The sequence below is a fragment of the Perognathus longimembris genome, chromosome 3 (genome assembly GCF_023159225.1).
Source record: "Perognathus longimembris pacificus isolate PPM17 chromosome 3, ASM2315922v1, whole genome shotgun sequence".
Lineage (NCBI taxonomy): Eukaryota > Metazoa > Chordata > Mammalia > Rodentia > Heteromyidae > Perognathus > Perognathus longimembris.
In genome coordinates this window covers 110,393,245-110,418,907 of record NC_063163.1, presented here as the reverse complement: position 1 = coordinate 110,418,907, position 25,663 = coordinate 110,393,245, and the positions used below count along the sequence as shown (strand labels likewise).

The following is a 25,663-nucleotide window of genomic DNA, read 5'->3' as shown; positions in this document are numbered from 1 at the left end:
ATGAGGCCCTGGGTTCGATTCCCCAGCACCACATATACAGAAAACAGCCAGAAGCGGCGCTGTGGCTCAAGTGGCAGAGTGCTAGCCTTGAGCGGGAAGAAGCCAGGGACAGTGCTCAGGCCCTGAGTCCAAGGCCCAGGACTGGCCAAAAAAAAAATAAATAAATAAATAAAAATAAAAATAAGTAAAGGAAGACATGATCTTTTTGTGGCAATATGAAATCTCCTCTCCCCCCAGGAAAACAGTAATATTAAAAATCACAAGACAATATAAAAGACAAATATATTATCTTGAACATATATCTGTAAATGGTATTAGTTGATGGTTTTTACATATTAATTCCTCTAAGACTACTTTTTTATTTGTAATAGTCAAACCCACCAACTGGAAGTGCAATATAGTGTCACATAGTTTTATCAGTCAGCCACCAAGCCTCCATTGAATTTCTCTGTGTCGCAGATCAGACAGCATTTGTGCCAGATACTAATCTGCCTTGTTTTCCCAGCTCTTGAAACAAAACTCGGCCTACATAATAGCAAAACATCTGGTCACTGACATCCATTCAGTAAAAAAAAAAAAAATTGAATCACTCACCAAGATTTCCCAATTTGAAGATACCATTCTACTTGTTTGCTTGAATGAATTCGTCTACAAGCTTGGTCAGTTAAGCTGGCACCTGTGTTTGTTTGTTTCAATAGTGCTCTTGCATCTTTCTTACAAGTACAAATCCTGAGGAAAGAAACAGTTTTGTTGCTTGTGCTTCAACTAGTGTTGCTGCACATGTGTGGGCATGTTGTTCTCTGCTCCCCTTGGTTATTGCCCATCCCCACGGATCTGTTTGCTTGAATCTTGAGCCCTTCTCCATCTTTAGCACCTATCCGGCTCATTTCCTTTCTCAATTAAACAGAAAAGTGATGGTCATTTTTCCATGGATCAGCTAAATTCTACTCATGAAAACCAACATTGTTGTGAATAAATGAGCATAATTGTCCATACTGATCAATTTAGGAAAAAGAGCTTTTCCCCCCGTTTTAACCCTATAGTTTTCATATTTTCTCACATTATCTAAGTGTGTGCATAAAATTAATTATAGTTATATATTCTTTTTTTAAATGATCAATTGTGGGGCTTGGATCCAGGGCCTGGGTGCTTTCTCTGAGTTCTGTTGCTTATGGCTACAGCTCTATCACTTTGAGCCACAGCTCCAATTCCACTTTTTTAAAATTTTTTTTTGGTGGCTAATTGGAGTTAAGAGTCTTACAGACTTTCCTGCCCAGGCTGACTTTGAACCATGATCCTCAGATTTCAGCTTCTTGAGTAGCTAGGATTACATGCATGAGTTACCAGTGCTTGACTCTTGACTCTGTATATTCACTTTATTATTTAAATGTAGCTAATAATCCAATGTTATTAATATATTTAATAAGATACCATTACATTATTAAGTTTAATATTGTATCTATAATATCAAAATTGTTGGTAGCATCATGAACCATTTTTATAGAGTTCAATAATAAAAATAACTCATAATTTTAAAATGAAGTACATCACAAGCTTTTACCTATCTATTCAAAAAGGAGTAGACAGTAGATAGTGCCTATAATTGCACAGGGTGAAAGATTTTACTGGCTAAACTTTGGTATCCATAAGATATCAGTAGTAGAAATTAGTAAGCTACTAATGAAAGAGTCATAAATACTCACTGTAAAGCGTAAATGGGAATGAGTTGACACCCATTAAGTTTCATAGCAATGTAATGTAAACATTAGAACCACTTTATACTATATAGACAACACACCTCAAATGCTTACATTGACCTAATGACAGTTATCTCACAAAATAAACTTTTCTTGATCATTCTTCAGCACTGGTACATTTCTATACTTAGTCTTCATATTCCTTTGATGGGAGTCGGCGGGGGGGGGGGTCCAGATATCCCAAACTTAACTTTTCTTAGCCAAGAATTATTTGATAAAATAGCAAGAACATGCTGGATTGGTTGTCTCAATACAACTGTATTCAATTTGCAAGTACTAGGAAAAAGTAGAGGATGCCACTTTGTTGTTGTGCCATTGATGGCTGTTATATCTTCTTTTCTCCAACCCTTTGCTTTGTGATCAATATTCTTCACATTGGAACATTTGCCATGCCCTGTACTTGTAAATGACTGACTTACAGTGTTCATGTCAGTTTTTGGAGCTCTTTGTCTGCCTGCTATTCTTTTCCTCAAGTTTTCCTTTTTTTTTTTTCAACTTTGCATATTCAGATTCATGTCCTCTTGAACACACTAGACTTATCTTGTTTTCACCTTCAACACTCAAGACATATAGTTTTCCTACCTAAAGTATAATAAAAGAAAGTGGAACTAACTCCACGAGTATGGAGAATATGTTACTATAGAAAGATATAGCCAAATGTTATGCTTATTTTATGATTAAAGCACACATAGACCCCAGGGAAACAAGAACCATTACACACTTAAATATATGGCCTATCAGAAGTCTAAGTATGTATCTATCATAAGCAATGCTGGCAAAACTTCCCTTCCAAAGTTGATGCTTGAGGGACAGTTCATCTCTTTTTAAGTATCTGCTCTAAAATGACGAATGCCTATTTTAACTTGGAAAAGTTATTAGTGTGTTCTGGTAGGTTGGCATTTTGATTCTAGAAGATTTCCCCAGGCAAACTATCTAGCTAGCTTGGTTGCATTGTTGAGCTGGACAACTCCTCCTGGATTCTAGAGCCAAATACATTTGTCTGCCACTGCTGTCCAATCAAGCAGTAGCACGCTGTCAGCTTTACAAAGCATGTTCTGCTGCCCCTTGTGTTTTTTCTTAGAGATCGATTCAACCAGAACAGAAGTAAAGATGCTTTACAAAGGATATCATATAGGAATTCGGGGGAAATCCATTGTGAATGGCCAGCATTTATTAATTATTAAGATTTTAAAAGTTGGAAAATTTAGAAGACAACTCCCTTCATTATATATGCAATAAACCATACTTGGAAGCAAATTTTTCAATGTATAATATGTAACTGGATACCAAGGGGATCTGAATGTTGGAAAGTTATAAAGGAAGCTAATGAAGAAGATAAAGCCAGCTGGTAGAAGGAGAAATAACTTTGTAATCATTTTTTTTGTGGGGTCACACTGTTCATTTGTGAAAGAAGCAATGGCAATGGGTAAGGATGTTTTTGAGGTTATTATATAAAAAGATAGAAAAAAATTGCACAAATCTATGGCAGATAGTCAATTTTTACCTTGGAGTATGCGACCACATTTACAGTTTCATTTAAGTTCTTTTTAAAATGGTTAATTTCTGCTTCTCTATCCCTCCTTCTCCTCCTGCCACCTGATTCTCCATATCTTCCTTCCATAAGACTTTCTCCCTGCAGGCAATTGTTCACATATAATTTGGCCACACATGCCAAATAGGTTTCTTCTCCTTTTAACTTTTAGCGTTCCTATGGCTGTGCTAGGCCAGTTTTCTGTGGTCTTTAAAACATCTGTGTGTTTGGGGAGGAGGTGGAACTAACAAGCAGGTATGTTCTGAATCCCCCAACATCTTTTTCTTCTCTTAAAATATATTCATTTATAGAAATTGTAGGAATTGGAAAAATTGTAGTGTCTCTTCAGGTAGAACTATTTTTCATTGTTTCTCATATTGGCATCTTCATGTATGTCATAGAATTAATCAGTGTAAGATAGTTTATGTATTTTACCCCTATATCAAGTTAGAAATACTATTCACATGTGATAAGAGAAAAAATGTGTCAATATAACAGTCATGTTCCTATAAGTGATGTTTATTTTTTAGCATGGTCTTGCCCTTCCTTGGTGGGCAGCTTACTTCAGAAATCCCATATCCAGTCCTGAACCCATCCTTCAAACTGTTCTGGCTGTAGATTCTCAATTCTGAGTGTTTTTTTCTTGGCCACTACCCCTTTTTTTTCTGCCACTTCCTACTCCATCATTCTTACTGATCACTGCAATGTCCACAGCTTTCTCTGTTCTTAGGTTTTGCATCTCTCTCTGTCTCTCTCTGGTTTTCCCTTCTGCATTAGTTTGTTACAGATGCCATCACAAAGTCTCACTGCCTTAGCAACTTCAAACAGCAGATGTTTATTGTCTCACGGTGGCAGAAGAAGCTGGGAATCTGGATCAAGGTATTGATAGGGCTGTGAGAATGGGTGGTGGAGAAGAGCTGTTCAACTCATGGCAGCCAGGAAGCAGAGTAGGCATGAAGGGGCTAGGAAAAAAGATACCGCAAGTGTCCATCCCACAGTGACCTATTTCTTCTAAGTAGATTCTCAAAGAAGGTTCTAGAACTGCCCCAGATAGTACCAGCACCTTGGTATCCAGACCAAGCCTTGAACACTTGAGCCCATGGAGGACATTTCATATTCAAACTATCAATGACCTTTACAGAGAAGGTTGCAGTCATAGACTACAGATTGGGCTTTCAGCAGAGGAATTTGGGGGCCGGGGTGGGCAAGAGCACAATCTAACTCCTGTCTGATCTAGCCTAAATGCCATAATCTCCCATCTCAGCACTGTTCCTGTCTGGACTCTTAGTTTATACTCTTTTTAAAAATCATCCATCATGTCAGACTACCTAAGTAGAAAATTATTGCTGTACGACTGATGTGTGCTATTGGAGAAAATTACATAATCATGGTAGTTAAATATCCATTAAGAATGCATGCAGCTTTTGAAATCAACTGGGTCCTAGTTCTGCCATGGTCCCATTTTTTTTTCTTTTCTTTTCTCTAGATGTGAGGGTTGCAAATATTTTTCACTGTCTGCTTATCTCTTAATGTTGCTACTTTTAGTTTCAGTAGCCCCTCTCTTCTCTAATGTAATGAATGATAGCAGATAATCAATCTGAATAATCTAAATATTTCTTTACACATCCCTTCCAACATTGATCTTTTCAAATGGCTTTCCCTTTCCTACTTTCATCTCTCTCCTTTTAAAGATCTCACTTGTGCTAACATAATTTTCTTGTTGATTAATATAAAATTGTAATTTTCTTCCAGAAAAAAAAAACTTGCCTTTCTGGACTCTTTCATATGCTCCTTCTCTAAATAATATCAAACATCAGCGACAAAACCTAGCCCCGCTGTCCCCTATCCATTGCCTGTGAAATGAGGACCAACCCCTAATCACTTCTGTTGCCAAGGTACTAATATAACCCTATGTATTTCCAACTAAATCTTTACCCTAATATTTTGGCATTAAATATGCCAGGCTAATTGTCACTCTGCATGTTGATTTCTGCTTGGTTTGGGTCACCCTGTTTTGTTCATTATTATATTTTCCTTTTGTGTTTTATTTTGTTTTGCTTTGTTTGCTTCCTTCTTCTATCTCTTTTTTTTTTTTTTGCCAGTCCTGGGCCTTGGACTCAGGGCCTGAGCACCTTCCCTGGCTTCTTCCTGCTCAAGGCTAGCACTCTGCCACCTGAGCCACAGCACCCCTTCTGGCCGTTTTCCATATATGTGGTGCTGGGGAATCAAACGAGAGATTCATATGTAGGAGGCAAGCACTCTTGCCACTAGGTCATATTCCAAGCCCTTCTTCTATCTCTTTTAACCCAGTTCAAATCCTATGAAATCATCCTCCACAGTCATATTCAGTTTCATATAGCAGTTAAATAGTCCTTTAGAAAATCCATAATTTTTAATCACAGTTTACTATTGATATTTAACATGTTATACTTTGTAGGTAAATTATGTAAAATCTTAGGTGTCAAGAACACTTGTGAACACTCCATCTGGTGCATCTTTGTATATTAGGGTACACACAATATATTCATATTTGTGAATTCTATGACACCTGATGCACTAGTGCTAAATGCTGATTGGCTAAGTGGGAAAACAGATGCCCTCATTCATTTGTTACTCACATTTCCATACATTGCTTTTCCACCTACAATGTTTTACCAAGATGATCCTTCAATGTGTAGAATGTGTTTTATCAAGATTCCACCTTGTACCACACTGATGACTGAATATTACAACTTGTTCTGTAATCTAATTTTATAAGTGCATGATGGTACTTCCCATTTGGGAATGTGATACTCTTGACTTTATATTTTAAGTTTAAAAGATAGGGCTTTATTTAAAAAAAATACAGAAAAACTTTCCCAGCATCTAGCTCAAGACTCTATAATATGGTATGGTAACAATATAGTATGGAAATACTATAGGAATAGTTTTGCTTAGTATAGTATATGTAGTGTAATTCATGTCAGTGGTCAGACATACAGAAAACCAAGTCATTAGCTGTGCTCTGGTGGCTCATGCCTATAATCCTATCTAATCAGAAGGCTGACTTCTAAGGATCACAGTTCAAAGCCCGCTCAGGCAGGAAAGTCCATGAGACTCTTATCTCCAACTAACCACCAGAACAATGAAGTGGCACTATGGTTCAAAGTGGCAGAGTGCTAAGCTTGAGCCAAAGAGCTCAGGGACAGCACCCAGACCTTAAGCTGAAGCCTCAGAATCATGGGGGGTGGGGGGAGAGGGGGAAGAAAACGAAAGAAAACCAAGTTGCAAGAAGAGAAAGGAGAATTTATTACTGTCTGCCTGACAGTCACCACATGAGAGTAACACTTCAGTGGAGTGTTCATAAGCTGGCTTTAATTAAACAGACCACCTCTAGTTCTAAGTACGTCCTTTATCACCTGAGCTGACAAGAGTAAAGAAATCCAGAGGATACTCTTTCTATTTTCTTGAATTTAGAGAATTACCGGCATATTTCACTGAGGTTACCAAAGGTTGAAGAATGAGCTATTTCTGCAATTGATTAATTATGAGAATAGTTATGAGTACCCTTTCTTTCAGTAAAATGTAGAAAAGTCAGAACAGCACCAACAGTTGGGTTTAGTCATATATTTTTACACAGCAACAAGAACCTCTTTAGAGAGCATCCTTAACAGGAAGACATGTCCATTAATATGCAAAGGCACATAGAGAGAATTAACCAGGCATCATCTTCTCATTTAAGGAGCCCTCATATGATTAAATTGCTGAGCTGAAAATTTATCCTTAAAAGTTATCCTTTAGCAGAGAGATGGATTTTATTTTATAGCTGTCAGCTTGATTGACACGTAGGATTCATCAAGTGTGTTTCTATTCTCAGAATTCAAGGGCACCTTGAAAAGATTTCCTGGGGGAAAAAGGAAGAAATAGATAGGGAAAAAAGTGAACCACATTTCTGACTAGAGAATGATTTAAAATATAAACTATAGAAAAAGTTTCTACATTGATTATGGTGATAAACCCATGACAGTGGGGGAAATGCCTGGGTGGTGGGGTGAATGGTATAAATCAAATATGTCCTTTTCCTTTGGCATACACTCATATTACTTCATAATTCATCTCAGGTAGGCAGGGTTTTTCTATATTTTTATGCAGTTTTCATTGATACTGTGTTGTTCTATTTCAGCAGTCACTTTGCTTTTAAAATTTTCACTTGGTTATTTGTGGATACTTACAATGATAGAACTTTGTGCTTTTTTTTTTTTTTTTAGTTCTTTCTGCTATATTTAGTGCTAGATGTTCACATGGGAGTATAGTGTGAGTTTTCAATAGTCTGAGACAAGGTCTTGGAGGGTAATACCAGAATGAGGAGCAAGAGTCAGGGCTGAGATAGAGAAGGGGAGGAGGAAAGGACGGTGATGTTGGCATTTTCAAGGTCATGTCCCCATGGGCATGGTGGATCTGATTGTCCTGGGGTTCCTCTAAGCATGTGTCTAGGGAAAGAGGAAGAACATGGATCTCCTGGCTCTGTCTCCAATTAGCTTAGAGGGAGAGGAAGTCCTCCCATTTTCTAGGCTGTCAGAACTTCCTTTGGTGGACTTAGAGCATTAGAGAAGCATCAAGGAAAAGTGGAGGGAGATGGATATTCTCTTGGCATTGTGAACAGTGGTTCTGGGAGAGCACAATTTCCTTTAACACATTGACTTCAGTTCCTTGGAGTGTGTACCCAGTTTTGAGACTGAGGCACCACCTGGTAAAACCATGTTTTCCCCTGTATCCATTGGCCATCTGAGACAATTTCTTTTGAGAAATGTCTGGTCCTCTCCCTGAGGGCTACATGCAGATGCCCCCACCTCATTAAGTCTCCACCCAGTTACCTGGGTAACCTGCAGACCTGGAGGCAGTTACCTCCCCTTTCCCTGAGGTCACCTCCTAATCCACCTGGCCACACCCCTTGCCCCTGCCCTAAATAAAGCAGGGCTGGGTGGGGGTCTCTCTCTCTCTCTCTCCCTTCTCTCCGGCCATGGATCATCTTGGCCACACGCCAGCAGTTCGGTAATAAACGTTCTCTCCTGCCTGAATACCGCGTGGCATTCTCCTTTACCGGCTACCTACTTTAAAAAACCTAACATATATGGTGCCGTGACTGGGGAAGGGCTTAAGAGTCAGGACAGGCGGAATTCTCATCTATTTTTCTCCTTTTTCTGGGAGTATGCCCAGTCCTGACGGCCCTTTTTCTGCGAACCGAACTGCTGCGAGTAGCCACCCGGTACTTTTCACTAATACCATTGCTGGCCTCCACATCCACATCCACCTTCACACCACTTGTCTACCCTGGTGAGTGAAACTGCTGCTGCTCGGGTTCTCTGCCGCTCCGTCCGCCGCTTCTGCCGCTCCTTCCGCCGCTTCTGCCACTTCTGCTAGTCAGTTTCTTCTCACTGGCAAATACTGGTATGTTAGAGCAGGGTTGCTTACCTCATGACAGCCAGGAAGGGGGAAATGGAGATAGAGGGAGAGGGAGAGAGATGGGGGGCACCTAACAGATTTCAAATATTATTCTTGTGAACTACAGTAAGTCAATTATAAATCAGGTCCTAGGGCAAACATTAATGAAATAATAAGCTTACTTTGGGCAGTGCAATCTTGATATTTTCTGTTCCATACTGTGCTGGTAGCCCATTCTGTTCTATTTAATTAAACAATGCTGTTCATAACTCCCTAAAGTAATTCTCAAACCCATGATTTGGAAAACAGTGGATGAGAAATAATGAAATTAATTTACCTAAGAAGGTAAAGGATAGCATACTAATATAATTAAAACCATGTGGCCCTGGGCCATGTCCAGTGAAAATTTTGAGAAAGAAAGGGCCTACCATAAATGTCAGTTAAGAAGAAAAAAATTACAATGAATTCTTTGGAATTAGAAATCTAGGTTGCCTGGGTTTATGTTCCCTGGTACTCTATTTTATCTGTGTTTCAGAGTCTATAAATGGATAAAGTACATCCAGCTCCCTAAAAGAACAAATGGAGTGAAAACACAGAAGGGCTGAATAATGAAGTGCTGTGTGTCTCCTGCCTTTACCTTAGGTGCTCTGTTTGCTATGTCCTCATCTTTACACATGATACACATGTCCAGCACACAGACATGCGTGTCCACACACATGGGCTGTCCTCATCTATACATGTCCAGCACATAAACATGGGCTGTACCACCTTGTAGACCAAGCCAGGTTCCTGCATGACCTCAGGATCGTTTTGCATCTGAAGTTTGTTTCAGGCCAGCTGTTTTGACACTTGCCATTCTGATGCTTCTTTGCTCCATTCATCAAGGAAGAGCTTTTAGTCTCCTAAGCACAGAGCCCCGTGATCGTCATTACCTTTAAGAAGAACGTGACCTGTAAATTTTTATGCTCCAAAAGTATATCATAATAACTCATCCACCCACCTTATCCTCACCATCGGTTGGTGTTTTCTCTTTAGATAGAATGACTTCCTTCTTTCCTGCCTCTTCATTTTCTTTGGAGGAAATGAGAGCTTCAGGATTTGGGAAATACCACCAAGTGTCTATGAGATTTCCCTGTTGCTTTCTACTGTCAGCTGTTGTGTTTAACAATGTCATTACTGGGAGATCTACTGGCATTGCTGACATCATACATGTTTCATAAAGGGCACTGTTAGGGACTGGGAATGTGGCTTAGTGGTAGAGTACTTGGTTAACGTGCAGGAAGCCCTGGGTTTGATTGCTCAGCATCACATAAACAGAAAAAGCCGGAAGTGGTGCTGTGGCTCAAGTAGTAGAGTGCTCGCTGCAATGGCATGGGGGCGAGGCGGGGGAACCCCCCATCCCTCCAAGAGTCCACTATTCAGAGACAGTCTCAAGTAAATATATGAATTTATTGGGTAAGTTCCGGATGGACCGGTTCCAGGTTTCAGAAAAACATATAACACAGAATAGGACAGTGGCACAGAGACTTACTTCTGGAGGATTTCCAAGTACCAACAAACCAAGTCAGCTCCAATGGAGAGCTGAACTGGGATGCCATGGGGACAGAGACACAAGACTCGAACATGTGGCATGGCGTAAGGCGCCTGAGCTGGCCTGTACTATTTTTTACAGGGAGAGGGAATCTTCCTGGGCCTCTGAGCAGGAGGGCTGGGGAAATAGTGGAGATGGAGTCAGCTTCTGCCCTCTTTCGCTGGCCAGATCTGACCTCCATATTACACTGGCTTTGAGCAAAAAGAAGCCAGGGACATTGCACAGGCCCTGAGTCCCAAGCCCCAGGACTGGCAAAAAAAAAAAAAAAAAAAAAGGCACTGTTAAAGATCAAGAGAAGGTGAATAGGAAAGGAAGAGCAACCTTCCTGTCAGTTGTAACTTCATGTGTGAGAATTCCACCATGACTGCACGCGCGCGCACACACACACACACACACACACACACACACACACACACACCACGTCACAAATCAAGTTCTCATAAAATCCTAATTGTACCTGACTATCATCTTCCTATTTCTGGAGGAGAAAAAAATCAGAAGGCATGGGTAGAAGGGAGTGCAAAAATTCAGAAAGTCTTCTGTCTTTTGCCATCTGCAGTTGGTTACCCCAGCTGGGAACACAGCTGTTTGCAACAGTACCATGAGTGCTCCTCTTTTCCGCCATTAGCTGTTTCTGTTAGGAGGGATTTTCTAATGCACGTGTTGTTAGCGGGCGACCTGTGGAAGGACGGGCCTGGAGAGCACAGCCCCTATGGGAAGAGGCGCAAAACATACTACCATTAGAAAGCATCAGAAAAGTCTCAATGTTAAGAAATTTTATTATTTTAAATCCAGGAGTGTCCGTATTCCTTATTTCATAAAGTATTTTTTGATCCTTGAGGTTTTGAGGTTGTCAGCACAAATTCAGTGTGGAAAAATGACTTTCAGATCAGAGTTCCATTTTATTCCTTCCCAGTGGCCGGATATGCCGCCTTCTGTCATGCTCAATCAACTCTACATCTTCCCTGGAATGCTCTTTCATGTCTTGAAACAACAGACTTTCCCTCGTGTCAATAATTTCTATATTGTAACACCAATATCAACCTCATTGATATTGATCATAAAACACACAATCATGTCATTTGGCTATGATTATGTGATCATCAAAAATGTCATAGCCCATGGGTCCTTGTGGCTTACTTCTATAGTCTTAATTACTTGGGAGGCTGAGATCTGAGGATAACTGATCAAAGCCAGCCTAGGCGGGAAAGTCTGTGAGACTCTTTATCTCCAGTTAATCACCAAAAAGCCAGAAGTGGAGCTGTGGCTCAAGTGGTAGAGTACCAGCCTTGAGACAAAAAGAACAACAAAAAATAAAGCAAAAGCACAGCTCAATGCCCTGAGTTCAGGCTCCAGGACCTGTGTTCACACACGCACAGACACAGACACAAACACAGACACAGACACACACACACACACACACACCATGATATCTATAAAACACAATCAATATTTTGATTCTTGCTCTTTGATTCAGTTGGTGTGCCTACGAGACCACAAAGAGCAAACTGTCCTGTTATATTTCATTCAGCTGTTTCTGAACTGGTGTTGACACTACATAGAATTTGGTACTTGAAAAGTTAAAAAAAAGACTCCACTTACTTGAAGGAGAATGAGAGGTTCTAGATATGCATGTTGGTTATTCTAAAGTACATTCTGCTTTTATTTATCTAAATATTATCCTCATTTGGGGGGGGGCAGTGCTAGAGATTGCGCCCAGAGCTTCATGTCCTATTGGCAAACTCCCACTGTTGCTCCAGTCTCTAGCCTGCCACCATTACTCTACCATGCCAGTATTGGCAGCTTATTGAGAATCGATTTGGGGCCCAGAATCATGACAGAGTATGTACAGGAATTATTTTTCTGATCCTTTTACCAACCTTCTAGAGAATACCTCACTGGCTTCATTTCATAAATCACTACCACTCAGAAAAATGAAGTGACGTTTGCAGCCACCTATGGCAATACACATGTCAGAAAGAGTCATGGCTTTTACTTTACCAGGCAGTGCCTAAAGCGTTAGCCCAAGAGAAATCACTTTTCTTCTTGTCCTGGTCTATCAGTCATCATGAAGATAAAATTCATTACCTTTTTTGTTTCTTTTAACATAGGCTGACAGTGACTCCTAATGAAAGAATAGAAAAGACACAAAGGTCTAATAATAAAAGGGGATAAACTGAAGCTACAGTGTTGGCCACCACATTTATGAGGCTCATTCATGCTTGAAGAACTCTAGATAGCTTATGCGAATGCAAGGTATCATGGTGGCCATGGAGATGCGGGCCGCGGTGTGGTTCATTCTGTGAACTGTTGAGGCTACGTATTAGGAATCCGCGGCATACGGTTAGTGACTATTTATTATCCGTATCGATGGGCGAGGAACGAAGAGGGATGTATTCCTTAGCTCCCGTTGCTATGGGATAAACACTGATTAGTGTTTATGCTGTGCCAGGAAAAGGATTTGAATATTAAAACCTCAATTCTCAGAAGCACTACTGTGTGGCAGCAAATGGTAATTAAAATAAATATTTGATAGGACTTTATTATTTAAATATGGGGTGCAATTTAATGAGGGGAAAATACGCAGGGGTATACTAAAATGGCTAATAAATCACTGTTTTTTTCAAAGAAGGGAGAACTGACTAGATAAAAAAATACTTTTCAGGTTTTTTTTTACATGTGTAATAAGAATTACTCAAGAATCACTGTGGGGTTTGGAAAGACCCTCCTTCAATCCTGCCTTTCCTTTTAGTTTATCCACTAACTCATGGTGAATTTGATTTGTTTCTTTTTTAAATTAACTAAGTTTTGTGTGTGTGTGCCAGTCCTAGGGCTTGAATTTAGGGACTGGGTGCTGTCCTTGAGCTTATTTTGCCCAAGGCTAGGACTCTACTACTTGAGCCACAGCATCATTTCCCAAATTTTTGGTAGTTTATTGACAATAAGAGTCTCATAGACTTTCCTGCCCAGCCTGACTTCGAACAGTAATCCTTAGATCTTGGCCTTTTAAATAATTTAGGATTGTAGGCATGAGCCATCAACACCTGGCTTAAATCAACTCACTTCTACCTTTTTCCTTAATCATTCGCCATGATTTTGATAACACTTACTAATTTTACACAAGGAAGTATAATCAGGAACTTAAGAAATAAAAATACTTGGTTAGCCTTTTAGAAATTATTCAAGTAGTGACACCTAAGGAAATAGCAGGGTAAGACAAAGAGAAGATAATCTTTATCCATTTTAAAAACAGAAGTACTCACCAAAAGATGACTGTTTGAAGTTATTTATTTTGGGCAGTCCTGGTATTTGGGATTTTGAGCTTGTTAGGCTGCCCTCTGCCCCTTTAGCCATACCTATACCCCTACTTTTTTTCTGGTTATTTTTGAGACACAGTCTTGCAAGGTGTATTGCCAAGGCTGGCATGAAAATGATTTTCAGTTTTCTGAGTAGGTAGGATTATAGGCAGGAGCCACCAGTGCCCCAGTTTGCATTATAGTTTTTAATGAAATACATAATTAGGTGCTTTTACATAAACCTTAAACTTAGTTCTGCTTCCATCACAATTCCACCCTCATTCTATGATGGGACATCACTGTTTTCAGATTTTAAGAAATATCTTACCTTTACAGTAATGACAACAACAACAACAATGAAATGTGAGCTTGCTCCTGTAGTCCCAGCACTGACACGGCTCAGGAAAGAGGACTGAGAGTTTAACACTGAGACTTGTGAGCTCTAGGTCACCCTGAATGACATAATGAGACGTTGTCTAAGAAAAAAACACATATTGCAAGCTTTCTTTTCGCACATACAGTATTTCCATCGCCCTTTGAGCAGCTCCTAAAGCAAATTCAGTAAGACATGGCAAGGAGACCTTCTTGCTTCCTTACTTGTCTTCCAAAAAGATCTATGCAAATGCAAGGTCCAAAGGGTACAAATGAGGACATTTGTGTAAGGCAAAATGAAAGTTAAATTCTGGAATTTATCAAAACACATTCATTTTGATGAACACACAGAAAGGCATTTACTACCAGGGACATTTTCCACAGGCTTTCTTCACACCTCTGCCTCCGCATTCCCAGAACTCTTTGCGATTCTCACTGATGGCAAACGCCATTGCTTCTCTCTAGTGTGGCCATAGATGGTGGATGGGCATGTTCCTCACTGCCTGATGATGTATGCTGCACAACTGTGAGCTGCTTGGTAGTTGATTTGTGACCTAGATTCTAAATTGAACATGACTCATGTTTGAGATTGGGTTGGATTCTTAAAGTAGGGATCGAACAGAAGGTAAGTTTTCTTACTATTGTGTTAAACTCTGAATTTTATCTAAACTTGGGGATGTTTGTAAGTGTAGTTCACTTAGACATTCATTTACCAGATGCTGCTTATGTGTGAAACACTATCTTAGGTCTCCTGCTAAGGTTCTGGTGTGAATTGTATCATGCAAGTAATGCAAAATGTTTTTTTTATGATGAATGATGATTTTTACCTCAATGAGTGAGGTAGTCATCACACTGACATACCTAAATACATAATACAGCAAAACTAGTACATAGTTAGCATATGCAAAGCATGTGAACGACAGAGGATAGAGAGTAATCAGGTGACAAATAAGTCAAGGATGGGCAGAAGCCACATTATGGGAGTCTGCAGGGTCATGCTAATGAGCATGACTCTCTCCAAGCAGGAAAGGAACCACTATGGTAGCTTTGAGGTTCATACATTTGAAGGGATAAGACTGAGAAGAGTTTTCTTTAGTAGGCTATTGTAGGAGCTCTTGAAGGCTTATACAAGCTGAGAAAAGCCTGAACCAAAATGCTGTTGAAGTGAGGAATGGAGAAGGCTACAAAAATATATATGAGCCTAATTCAATTAAACTGATTTGAACTGAGTTCAGTGATTCAAGTTCAGTGATCCTAGCGACTTGGAAGGTAAAGGCCAGGAGATCGTGGTTCAAGGCCAGCCTGGACATAAAAAGTTCATGGGAGTCCATCTCAACCAATGGTGGTACACAGTTCTGCCATGCCACTGAGACAAGGGAGTTTAAGGAGGAGTATCTAGGTCATAGCCTGGGCTGGCCTGAGCAAAAACTGAAAACCAACCTTGAAAATATCCAATGTAAAAGTGAGCAGGCAGTGTAGCTCAAATGGTCAGTGGCTAGCCAACATGAGGCCCTGAGTTCAATCCCCAGTACTGACAAAAAAAAAAAAAGGAAATGGGGAGGGGGCAGAGAGAGAGAGAGAGAGAGAGAGAGAGAGAGAGAGAGAGAGAGAGAGGACAAGAAAAGGAAGGAAGGAAGGAAGGAAGGATGGAAGGAAGGAAGAGAAGGAAGGACTAGGTTGATTAGATATAGTACTACTCCCAGGATTCTAGTCTGGGTGGTAGCAATTCAGCAGTATGACACTATGGCAGTAAGGGGGAACCTATTACAGCTCAATATATATACTGTGACTTACTATTCAAGCCTAAAGAAAGAAAACACATGAACAAATATCAAAATAATATCAAAATTGTATCTTCCTGAAACATGTTCAAAATATCCTAAAACTCTTCACCTGTTGAAAATTCATTTGTTGATAATTCCATGTGCCTCTTCTGGCCCTTATTAATTTTTATGCCCACTCTTTCCCTGCCTTATTTGATTTTGCTACTGTGTTTCGGTAACAATGTCAACTGTGATAAAATGCCTTAAGTGGCATGCAGTTGAAAGGTGGTAATTGGTAGGTAAGCAATACTAAGTAGGTATAGCAGAGTCGTTTCTTTTCATCAAATGATAGATCTGAAAGTGAGAGTAGAAAAATGGGTAGCCTTGCTACATGTTCACATGTCATAACTTCATTTAGTGTTTGTCTCTTTCACTATATGCATTAAGTAGAAATGCATGTTAATCAAATTCATGCAGCAATTATCTAGACTAAGTACTGAAGGAATTCATTGCATTTGATTATGCCATTTTATTGAACAGCAAAAAAATCTATCCTGTTCATGGCTATTTTACATGTCTGTAAAATAAGGAAAGGTTATATGTATTTGTCCTATATTATTATCACCATTGTAAACCTTTTCCCAAATAGCCCTACATAATTGGTGCCAGTCAAAGCACCCCATTTTCATTTTAAAAACATTACATTTGTTTTTTCTACAATCATTTTGACCATGGTGTAAAATATATTACCTTATTCTGGTCCTTCAGACTTTCTTTTTCCAATCACATTTGGTTTGTACTTACAGAGAACCAGAACCAATTCATTGGAAGCCCCATTTTTTAGTATTATCCACTTTTCCTTATCTTCTTCTCCCATGCTTTACAGTACCATCCCACCTCCCTAATCTGTTATACACCATGTTCTCCATTCAACATAAATGTAAGCTTCTCTGCCCATTGAGGCGCTTCATTGTCCGTCCCCCTCAGAGCCACATTGTCCACATGAGCTTTGCAGTACATCAGATATGGCGAGTCTGAATGGATACGTGCTAAGCATGCAAAATACACACCACATTCCAAAGACTTTGCAAAAAGAATGATTTCCAAAGTCATTCATAATGGTTAATTTAGTGCCATTTGAGTTGATCACTTATTTGCTTGCATTAGGTTAAGTAGAATGTGATTCAATTAATTTCCATCATGCTTTATTTTTTCACATGTCTACTAGAAAAATTTTAAATCACATATGGGGATTACCTCTGGAGCCTACGTTGAATTTCCACTGGCCAACACTGCACCAAAGGGCGAAAGAGTGGAAGCAGGAGGGGCCACCTCTGGGGTTGTTCAACTAGACACGAAAGAAATATCATTTAGCTAGACAAGAAAGCAATGTCATAGCGTGATGAGAGCAGACTCCTCAAATATTTAATCATATCATGGCCCTGTGGCTAGCCATGGCAAATAAAAATCTGCCAGGAAATTATTTCAAGCTCCTTACCAGTGGCTCCCCTCAATAGCACTTGTTTCTATTCCCGTGCTTATTTGCAGCAAGGAAGTCCCTTGGAGTGCGTGTATACAGAAAACCCCTTCTCATTGGTGGAATATAGGAAGTCCCTCCTCCAAGAGGGGGGACTTGTCCTTGATGGTGTAGAAATGAGCTACTTTGGGCAGATCACATAGGCACCTCCTCAAGTTTTGCCTATAGGGAGGTAAACACTGGTGTGGCTCTTGAACGAGAAAGGAAGCTGTTGCTTGCCAGACACCCCCAGGAATGGCAAGACAACAGAAATTGTCCTCTGACAATTAAGATATCCCATTGTTTACTGTAATGCATAGTTGAATGAGAAAACAAACCAACAAAAAGAACCAAAGATGAAGGAAGAACAGATGAAAAAACTAGGAGGAAAAATCAGTTTTCAAAAAGAATAAAGACGGTAAGAAACTCCAAAGAGAGCAGGAGGAAGGAAGATGCTGGCTCAGGTTGGAATCTGGGCTCTGGCAGGAGCTGTCTTTCTGTTGAGAGCAAATTGCTTTCTCTTTCTGAGTTTCTGTTTCCTTATGTGCAGGTAGTACAAGCTGGGCATTTCACAGAAAACGAGAAGTAGTAGAAAATACATCGCGACTGTCATGTTCTAACGAATTTTGTTCACTCTCAGCTAATTTTGCACATTGTTTTTCTCTATCTTAATTTGGTTGATTCCCAGGAAGGAACTTGACAGGTGTCTGAATACACATATCCCACTGTTGTTCTTAAAGGGAAAGTTAAAAGACAATATGAGGCGGGTAGGTGATTTCAGCAGTTCTAGAACACATGTTTGTCCCCTGTTTGATGAGTATCGCTGAACCTTGGCGATGCCTGAGAGCTGCCTTGTGCCTTCCCGAAGCAGGTTATTGCTGTCCACATCTGCAAAGATTTCATATTCCCAGTGACACATGTGGACAACTTCAACCCTAGATGTGGTTAGCACTCTACCACTTGAGCCACAGCACCACTTCTGGCCATTTTCTATATATGTGGTGTTGAGGAATCGAACCCAAGGCTTTATGTATACGAGGCAAGCACTCTTGCCACTAGGCCATATTCCCAACCCCAACCCTAGATGTTTAAAATCTACAAACAAGGATTATTTGAAGCAAAGGCTACGGGGTTTATTTTTTGTTGGAATCATACTTTTGCTCATCTTCTGGTAACATTTCAAATGCTCCAAACTCAAAGCATTCTGAAGAGTGGAACCTTTGAAAGGAACACCTCTTGCCACTGGAAACATAGGTAGAAAACGATGGCTGCTAACATCTCCAATTCAAGCAACAAGTTAAAATAATTAGAATCTAACAATGAGGGACTTTAGGAAGAACATTTTTTTAAAGCTCATCTTAAGTTAGTATATTTCTCATCTTTTGTGTGTGTGTGTATGTGCGTGTGTGTGCACAGAATGAACATAGTAAACTATAGGTAAGTGTAAAAGAAGTGTTTTAGCAATCGTTGAAGGAAATTACAGGCAAGGTGAAGGCATTGTCATGATTTAAATTGATTGGATGGGTTTCCGTAGTTGTACAAGAAATACTCACGCCTTTTGCAATTGATGGGATTTTACATTCTCCAAAATACAGTATTTTTCCCTCTATTGTACAAAAGAGAGTTTATGAGCAAAAGATGGGTTAGAGCAATACCCTCAGATTTATAGCATAGTCTTATTATATCCTTAGGACCAAGGCAGGCCAAGGACAAAGATGTGAAGTAAACAAACTCTACCTTTAACTTGGGCTGTCCTGTTGTCTCTCAAGTGTCAAAACAGGTCACTGTAATCACAGGGCAAAGGATTTAGAGTGCAAAGACTCGGGTTTTAGGTCTTTCTCTGGTAATTGCTGGGTCTGTGAACTTGTGTGAGTCTTTATTTCCTGTGAGTTTTCTCTGGGGATAGTGATATCCCTGCTTTCTGGTTTTCAGGAGGTGAAAATGTTGGAAGCACATTTGAAACAGGCTTTTAAATATTACTTGCTACTAAATGGTCCTTTTCCTTTTGCCTGTTTTACAGGCAAAATGGGAACTCAGATGCATTTTCTAGATGAGGGAGGATAGAAAATAATTACGAAGTTTATTTTTCCCTATCCACATTCATGCATTGTGACTGACCAGTTATAATCTACAGGGTATATATGGCTAAATATTTCAGTCTCTAAGAGATAGAGGAATATATTTGGAATAAAGGTTTGTAGATTCATCTCCCTCCCTCTCTCCCTCCCTCTCTTTCCCTTCCATTTCTCCAGTTCTCCCTTCCTTTCTCCTCTCTCCTTCTCTCTCCCCCTTCCTCTCTCCTTCCTTTCCTTCCTTCCCTTCGTTCCTTCCTTCGTTCCTTCCTTCCTTCCTTCCTTCCTTCCTTCCTTCCCTTCCTTCCTTCCTTCCTTCGTTCCTTCCTTCCTTCCTTCCTTCCTTCCTTCCTTCCTTCCTTCCTTCCTTCCTTCCTTCCCTTCCTTCCTTCCTTCCTTCCTTCCTTCCCTCCCTTCCCTTCCCCTTCCTTCCTTCCTTCCTTCCTTCCTTCCTTCCTTCCTTCCTTCCTTCCTTCCTTCCTTCCTTCTTTCCTTCCTTCTCTGTCTCTCTGTCTCTGTCTCTGTCTCTGTCTCTGTCTCTCTCTCTTTCTTTCCTCATTTTCTTTCTTTCCCAATCCTGGGGTTTGAACTCTGGGCCTGGGCCCTGCCCCTGGGCTTTTATGTTCTTGCCACTCCACTACTCCACTCAGACATGAGGAAAGCGTGGCCCATCCTCTACACCCCTTGAGCTCTCAGAACCAGTCTTTTAAGTCTTCAGTCTACTAAACAGCTACTATCATGACCTAGTCTCAAAAGTTCAACACATTTTAATACAAATCAGGAATAAAAAAATTCTTTTTTCCATTAAGGAGGTGTAACTGTAAGTCTCTCTGGAAAGGTACAAAGAGAGAGTACTGATTTGGCCCATGTTTAACCATCTGGAGAACATATTCTTTACTGCTCCCTGTCAATATCGTATGCGTTCATGTGCATAAAACATGCTTAGCTCACTTGTGTTGCTTGAAACAATGACTTCCAAATATTCTGACTACATCTCATAATAAATAGACTGTATCACTTTGTCCGAACCCCCCATTTATGTCTATCAACATTCAAAGCACACCACACAAAAAGTTAAGTTTTAAAACTTAAAATCCTTAATGTAAGGCTAGGCACTTTACCACGAGAGGTTTGCAGGGAGGGATTTAAAGTGTGCTAATGGGGAAAAATGGGAAAGTTTTTTTTTTTTTTTGGCAAACTTGATTAGAAATATTTTTGGTGGCCTAGAAGTTGCTTCTCTGAGAAGCAAGTGTTACAGAAAGTGTTACGGTGTTGAGAGAAAAATGTGACAAATAATCTTAGATTACAATTGCCTGTGAGCACTCCAAATGTGAGGCTTCCATTCCCTATGTGATTTTTCCCTCAGAAACTAAATTGTAACATGTGATTTTGTAGCAGATGGATGAGACAGGGAAAGTAAGAATATGATGTTTCCCCCCCCCCCACATATTTAGTTGTTCATTTTGATATGTCCATTTCACTTTGCAATAGAATTTCAAGATCTCTACTGTAATTTTTATATGCTGAGAAAGAATGTGCGATAAGCCAGGATGACCGAGAAGATGAGATGATAAACTCTGCCCACTGAAGGGATGGAGGAAAGAGGACAGGAAGTCAGGGAGGCCATGACTGAGAGAAAATAGGGGGTATATTGAAGATGAACAGGTTGAGTAGGAAATCAGGTAATGAAAGCAGGGGAGTGGTTCAAGCAGATGGAATAGCAGGTGTAAAAACTCAGACATGTGAACTATTCAGGAAATGTAGAGAACAGCAGGGGCCCATGGTACTGTTCAGGTACAGTGATAAAGGTGGAGGCGTCAGGTGAGAAGGCAGGCCATTAAGACTGTTTTCCTTGCATCTAGAGTCAGATGCAGAAGGAACTTAGAGTTTTCTGGAACTATTCAGAAGGAACTTACAGCTCTCTGGAGCGTCTCATTGAGGAAGTCACCTGTTCAGGTGTATGTTTTTGAAAGAACCAGAGCTGAGCACTGGAAATTTGCAAGAGAAATAGACTAGAGATAAGATAGAAAAGTTATGATATTACTATGATAGTCCATGTAGGAGAATAAGAGCCTCAAGTAAGATACGAACCACAGGAGTGGAGAAGGAAAGCCCGTAAGAGACTTGATAAGAGAAATGATCTGCATACTTCCTAAGTGATTTTTAAGTCTCCTTTCTCAAAATATGTTGATAGCCCTTTGGTTTATTTTATTTAAAACCTATGGCATTTCCCCCAAAAGTATATATATGTATATATATATATGTATATATGTGTGTATATATATATATATATATAGTTATTTTTTTCCTTTTTGAATTCTTTTCCAGTGACTGGGGGCAAAGGAATAATTTAAAAATGTGACCTTAAGGTTGTGTTTAGCAGACTGCAAATTCTCCAGAGGTTTCAGAAATGAAGCATGACTGTGGTTTTCTTCCAAGATCCAGAGATTAAGGTCATCTCACTGAGAGGCTTCGACCATGCTCTGCATGTTCTCTTCTTACTGATGTGGAAAAATGCCAATGGCTGGATTCTATCTTCCAGGCAGGCAGCTTGGCTCAGAGACCCTCAAGATAGGACAACTCTTGGACTTGTTTTCCTGTTCTCAGCATTGGCTCTTGACTTCATTCTCCAAATAACAAGGTTATTCTCCCCAGCGCCCTTTCTCCTGACCTCACTGAAGATCCACTGTGGAAATGACTTCAACCTTTACAGCCTTGTGAATTTCGAGATCTTTCTATGGCTCCATGCTTCATCACTTGACTCTCATGAATTTCTTTCTTGGTTGTTCCCACACTCAGTTACATTTCCTCTGACTTATAATCCTGACATGCCTACTCTAAAACTTCAGACTCTTGGTCTGGATTTTTATTTTATGAGTCTCTTAACTATACATGTCCCAAATGAATCCCTGGGAGTTTCTTTTCCTCCATGTTGAATACACACCTTTTGCTAAATGTGCCTTAGTCATGACTTCTACAACCACCTTAAAGGTCTCCAATTCAAATTTAATGCTCCTTTACATGAACTTGTCTCCTACCTCCAGCCGACCCAAAAAGAACCTGTCCTTTCTCCTTTGGCCTCTATTTTTTTTTTTTTTTTTTGGCCAGTCCTGGGCCTTGGACTCAGGGCCTGAGCACTGTCCCTGGCTTCTTCCCGCTCAAGGCTAGCACTCCGCCACTTGAGCCACAGCGCCACTTCTGGCCGTTTTCTGTATATGTGGTGCTGGGGAATTGAACCTAGGGCCTCGTGTATCCGAGGCAGGCACTCTTGCCACTAGGCTATATCCCCAGCCCCTTTTGGCCTCTATTTTAACCAAGAATATCTCACACACTAAGCCAGAGTTAGGGTCATCCTCCCTTATAACATTCTTTCTGTTATCTTTTATCTATCTAATCTGCTATCCATTTGTCATCCACCTATCTCTCCAATCGTTCGCTGCAATCCCACCTTATAGGTGTCTCTAAAAAACTTTTAGCCTATTGTCTTTCTAGGCCAACATCAACTCTAAGACCTTTCTGTGCCCTGTATCTCATCTAATGTTCTAAAAGAAAAAAATATGGTTTGTGAATACACGATTTAAATTCTGATTGCATGCTTGGTACTTACATATTTATTGATTTGCTTTGTATATGGGAGGCACAATGAAAGGGGGTGGGATGAAGACAGTAAGCAAGATACTAGGTGTAGTTAACTCCATGCTCTTGATGGCCTTGAGAATTGACTACTCTACACTGATTAAATCAAATAGTTGTACAAGGGGGTTTCAACTGAACATGTCCATTTGTGTATATAATACTTGTTGACCTACACTTGGAATGTTTGGATAAACAAACTTTCTGTGTCCTCTTTATTTGTTGGTTGTGGGACTTGAATTTGGGCCTGGGCTCTGTCCCTGAGCTCTTTTTTGTTTTGTTTTTTTATTTATTTTTTTAAAAAAAATTTTATTATCAAACTGATGTACAGAAAGGTTACAGTTTCATACGGTAGGCATTGGATACATTTCTTGTACTGTTTATTACCTTGTCCCTCATTCCTCCCTCCCCTCTCCCCTTTTCCCTTCCCCCCCATGAATTGTTCAGTTCATTTACACCAAACAGTTTTGCAAGTATTGCTTTTGTAGTTGTTTGTCTTTTTTACCCTGTGTCTCTCGATTTTGGTATTCTCTTTCAATTTCCTAGTTCTAATACCAATATACACAGTTTCCAATATACTCAGATAAGATACAGAGATAGTGTAGGTACAACCACAGGAAGCGGATACAAGAAGATCATCAATAATAGAAGCTACAGTTACACATAGCATGTTGAAAGTAGTTACAACACTGATATAACAATCGTTTCCATAACATGGAGTTCATTTCACTTAGCATCATCTTATGTGTTCATAAGGGTTTCGCTATTGGGCTCTTGTGATCCTCTGCTGTGACTAACCTAAACCTGTGCTAATTATTCCCTATGAGGGAGACCATAGAGTCCTTGTTTCTTTGGTTCTGGCTCACTTCACTTAGTATAATTTTTTTCCAAGTCCTTCCATTTCCTTACAAATGGGGCAATGTCATTCTTTCTGATAGAGGCATAAAATTCTATTGTGTATATGTACCACATTTTCCTGATCCATTTGTCTACTGAGGGGCGTCTGGGTTGGTTCCAGATTCTAGCTATGACAGATTGTGCTGCGATGAATGTTGTTGTGCTGGTGGCTTTAGTGTGATTTTGTTTGTGGTCTTTTGGATAGATACCCAAAAGTGGGGCTGCTGTGTCCCTGAGCTCTTTACCCAAGGGTAGCACTCTACCTCTTTGAGCCCCAGCATCACTTCAAGCCACAGCTCTACTTTCGGTTTGCTGGAGATGGCTTTGAATCGCCATCCTCAGATCTCAGCCTTCTGAGTAGCCAGGATTACAGGCATGAGCCACTGAGCCTGGCCCCTGTGTGCTCCTGAGTACACTCTCATCTGTGAATAGGTGTACCAAAAGCAAGAAGAAAACAGAGGACTCCTGCCTTATTTTGGTAGTTACCAGAGATTCAGGGATCTAATCAAACATGTGTATGTCTATCACTACCTTTTCGTCTCATAAAATACCGTTTTACCATGGCTCTTTGATTTAAAATATGTGAGTCATTACTATTATTGAAGGGAACATTCACTTTACTAATATTGTGACAAAACATAATTGCATGTTGAAATGTGATACTCTAGACTATAAAATGATACCCTGCCATTGCTTCCCTCTTGTGTTGATAGTACCATTCTTGCTCATTAAAACAACTTGTAGGAATGGATGTTAGGACAAACTGTCTAAAGGAATTGTAATTTTAGGATATATTCTTTCTATACGTATGAGACTATATCAGCTTTCAAGTACGTATATTAGTTAAAATTTAGTGACTAATTCAGTAAGACGGTAAGTCTGAGAGATATGAACAGTATTCTGCTAAAATCAAAGATTACTTAAAATTATTTCTGCAATACCTGTAAGGCAAACATTTGTAATATAATTTTGTGTTGTGAAAACTGTACTTCTTAGGAAAAATACCAATTGTTGGAGTCTTCTATTAATAAACAGCAGCTTTCTAAGCTGTTTCTGCACTCAGAGACAATGGATCTAAGAATCCAAGAGAGCAGGCTTTGGTGCCAGATTATCTATTCAACAAAATAATGCAATTAAATGAGATAATATATGACGGAGCCTTATCAAAGCGTGTGGCAAGTTGTCAGTATTCATTTGAATGCTAGGGATAATTAGGGGAATAATGAGTTATCCTCAGAACTATAATGTGTAAATGGAGATGATAAAGCTCAGAAAGCAACAACGATTCACTTAAGGCCAGGTCAAAAACATATGTATTTTTTTATGTGTGTGTACATACATATCTATATAGAGAGACATATATGTATAACATATGTATGTAGACCAGGATTAAACTACTAGTGGTCTTTCCAATCACAATTTGAACCAAGACTCCTCAGCAAGGGAAGAATATGAAAGCCTGGTGACCAAACTTGGTTGAGCCGAGTCCACAGCAAGACAGCCCACAGTCGGATCGCCAGGATCCTGTGAGATGGGTATGGACAAGGTAAAGAGATCAGAATAAGCAAACTAGAGGATAGGTGTGGCTATATGGCCACAGAAAACTAAAACCCAGGCGGACGAAAGTTCCTAACAGCTCCTTCATGTTAAGTTGAGGAGCGAGGACTCCTTTCTGGGTCTGAGGAATGAATTGCTGTGAGGGCCGAGTCTTCTGCCATACACCTCACACCTTATCAAAGCTGTGTTCCAAGCTGTGTTCCTGAAGCTGGCCCGCCTTCCTTCTGCTGTGTTCCTGGTTCCCCGTGTCTGGTTTT

The 25,663-nt window shown here is 39.9% G+C and overlaps 1 protein-coding gene and 1 long non-coding RNA gene across 3 annotated transcripts in view; one reads left to right on the top strand and one right to left on the bottom strand.

The window, feature by feature from the left end:
• Gucy1a2 (guanylate cyclase 1 soluble subunit alpha 2) overlaps window positions 1-25,663 on the top strand; it is a 217,989-nt gene that overhangs the window by 138,418 nt on the left and 53,908 nt on the right. The gene's annotated exons all lie outside the window — the stretch shown is intronic.
• On the bottom strand, window positions 8,034-8,759 carry LOC125349543. The gene is made up of 2 exons (XR_007210534.1): window positions 8,680-8,759; window positions 8,034-8,084 (listed from the first exon to the last, which is right to left on the bottom strand). It is a non-coding gene; the product is annotated as an uncharacterized LOC125349543 (long non-coding RNA).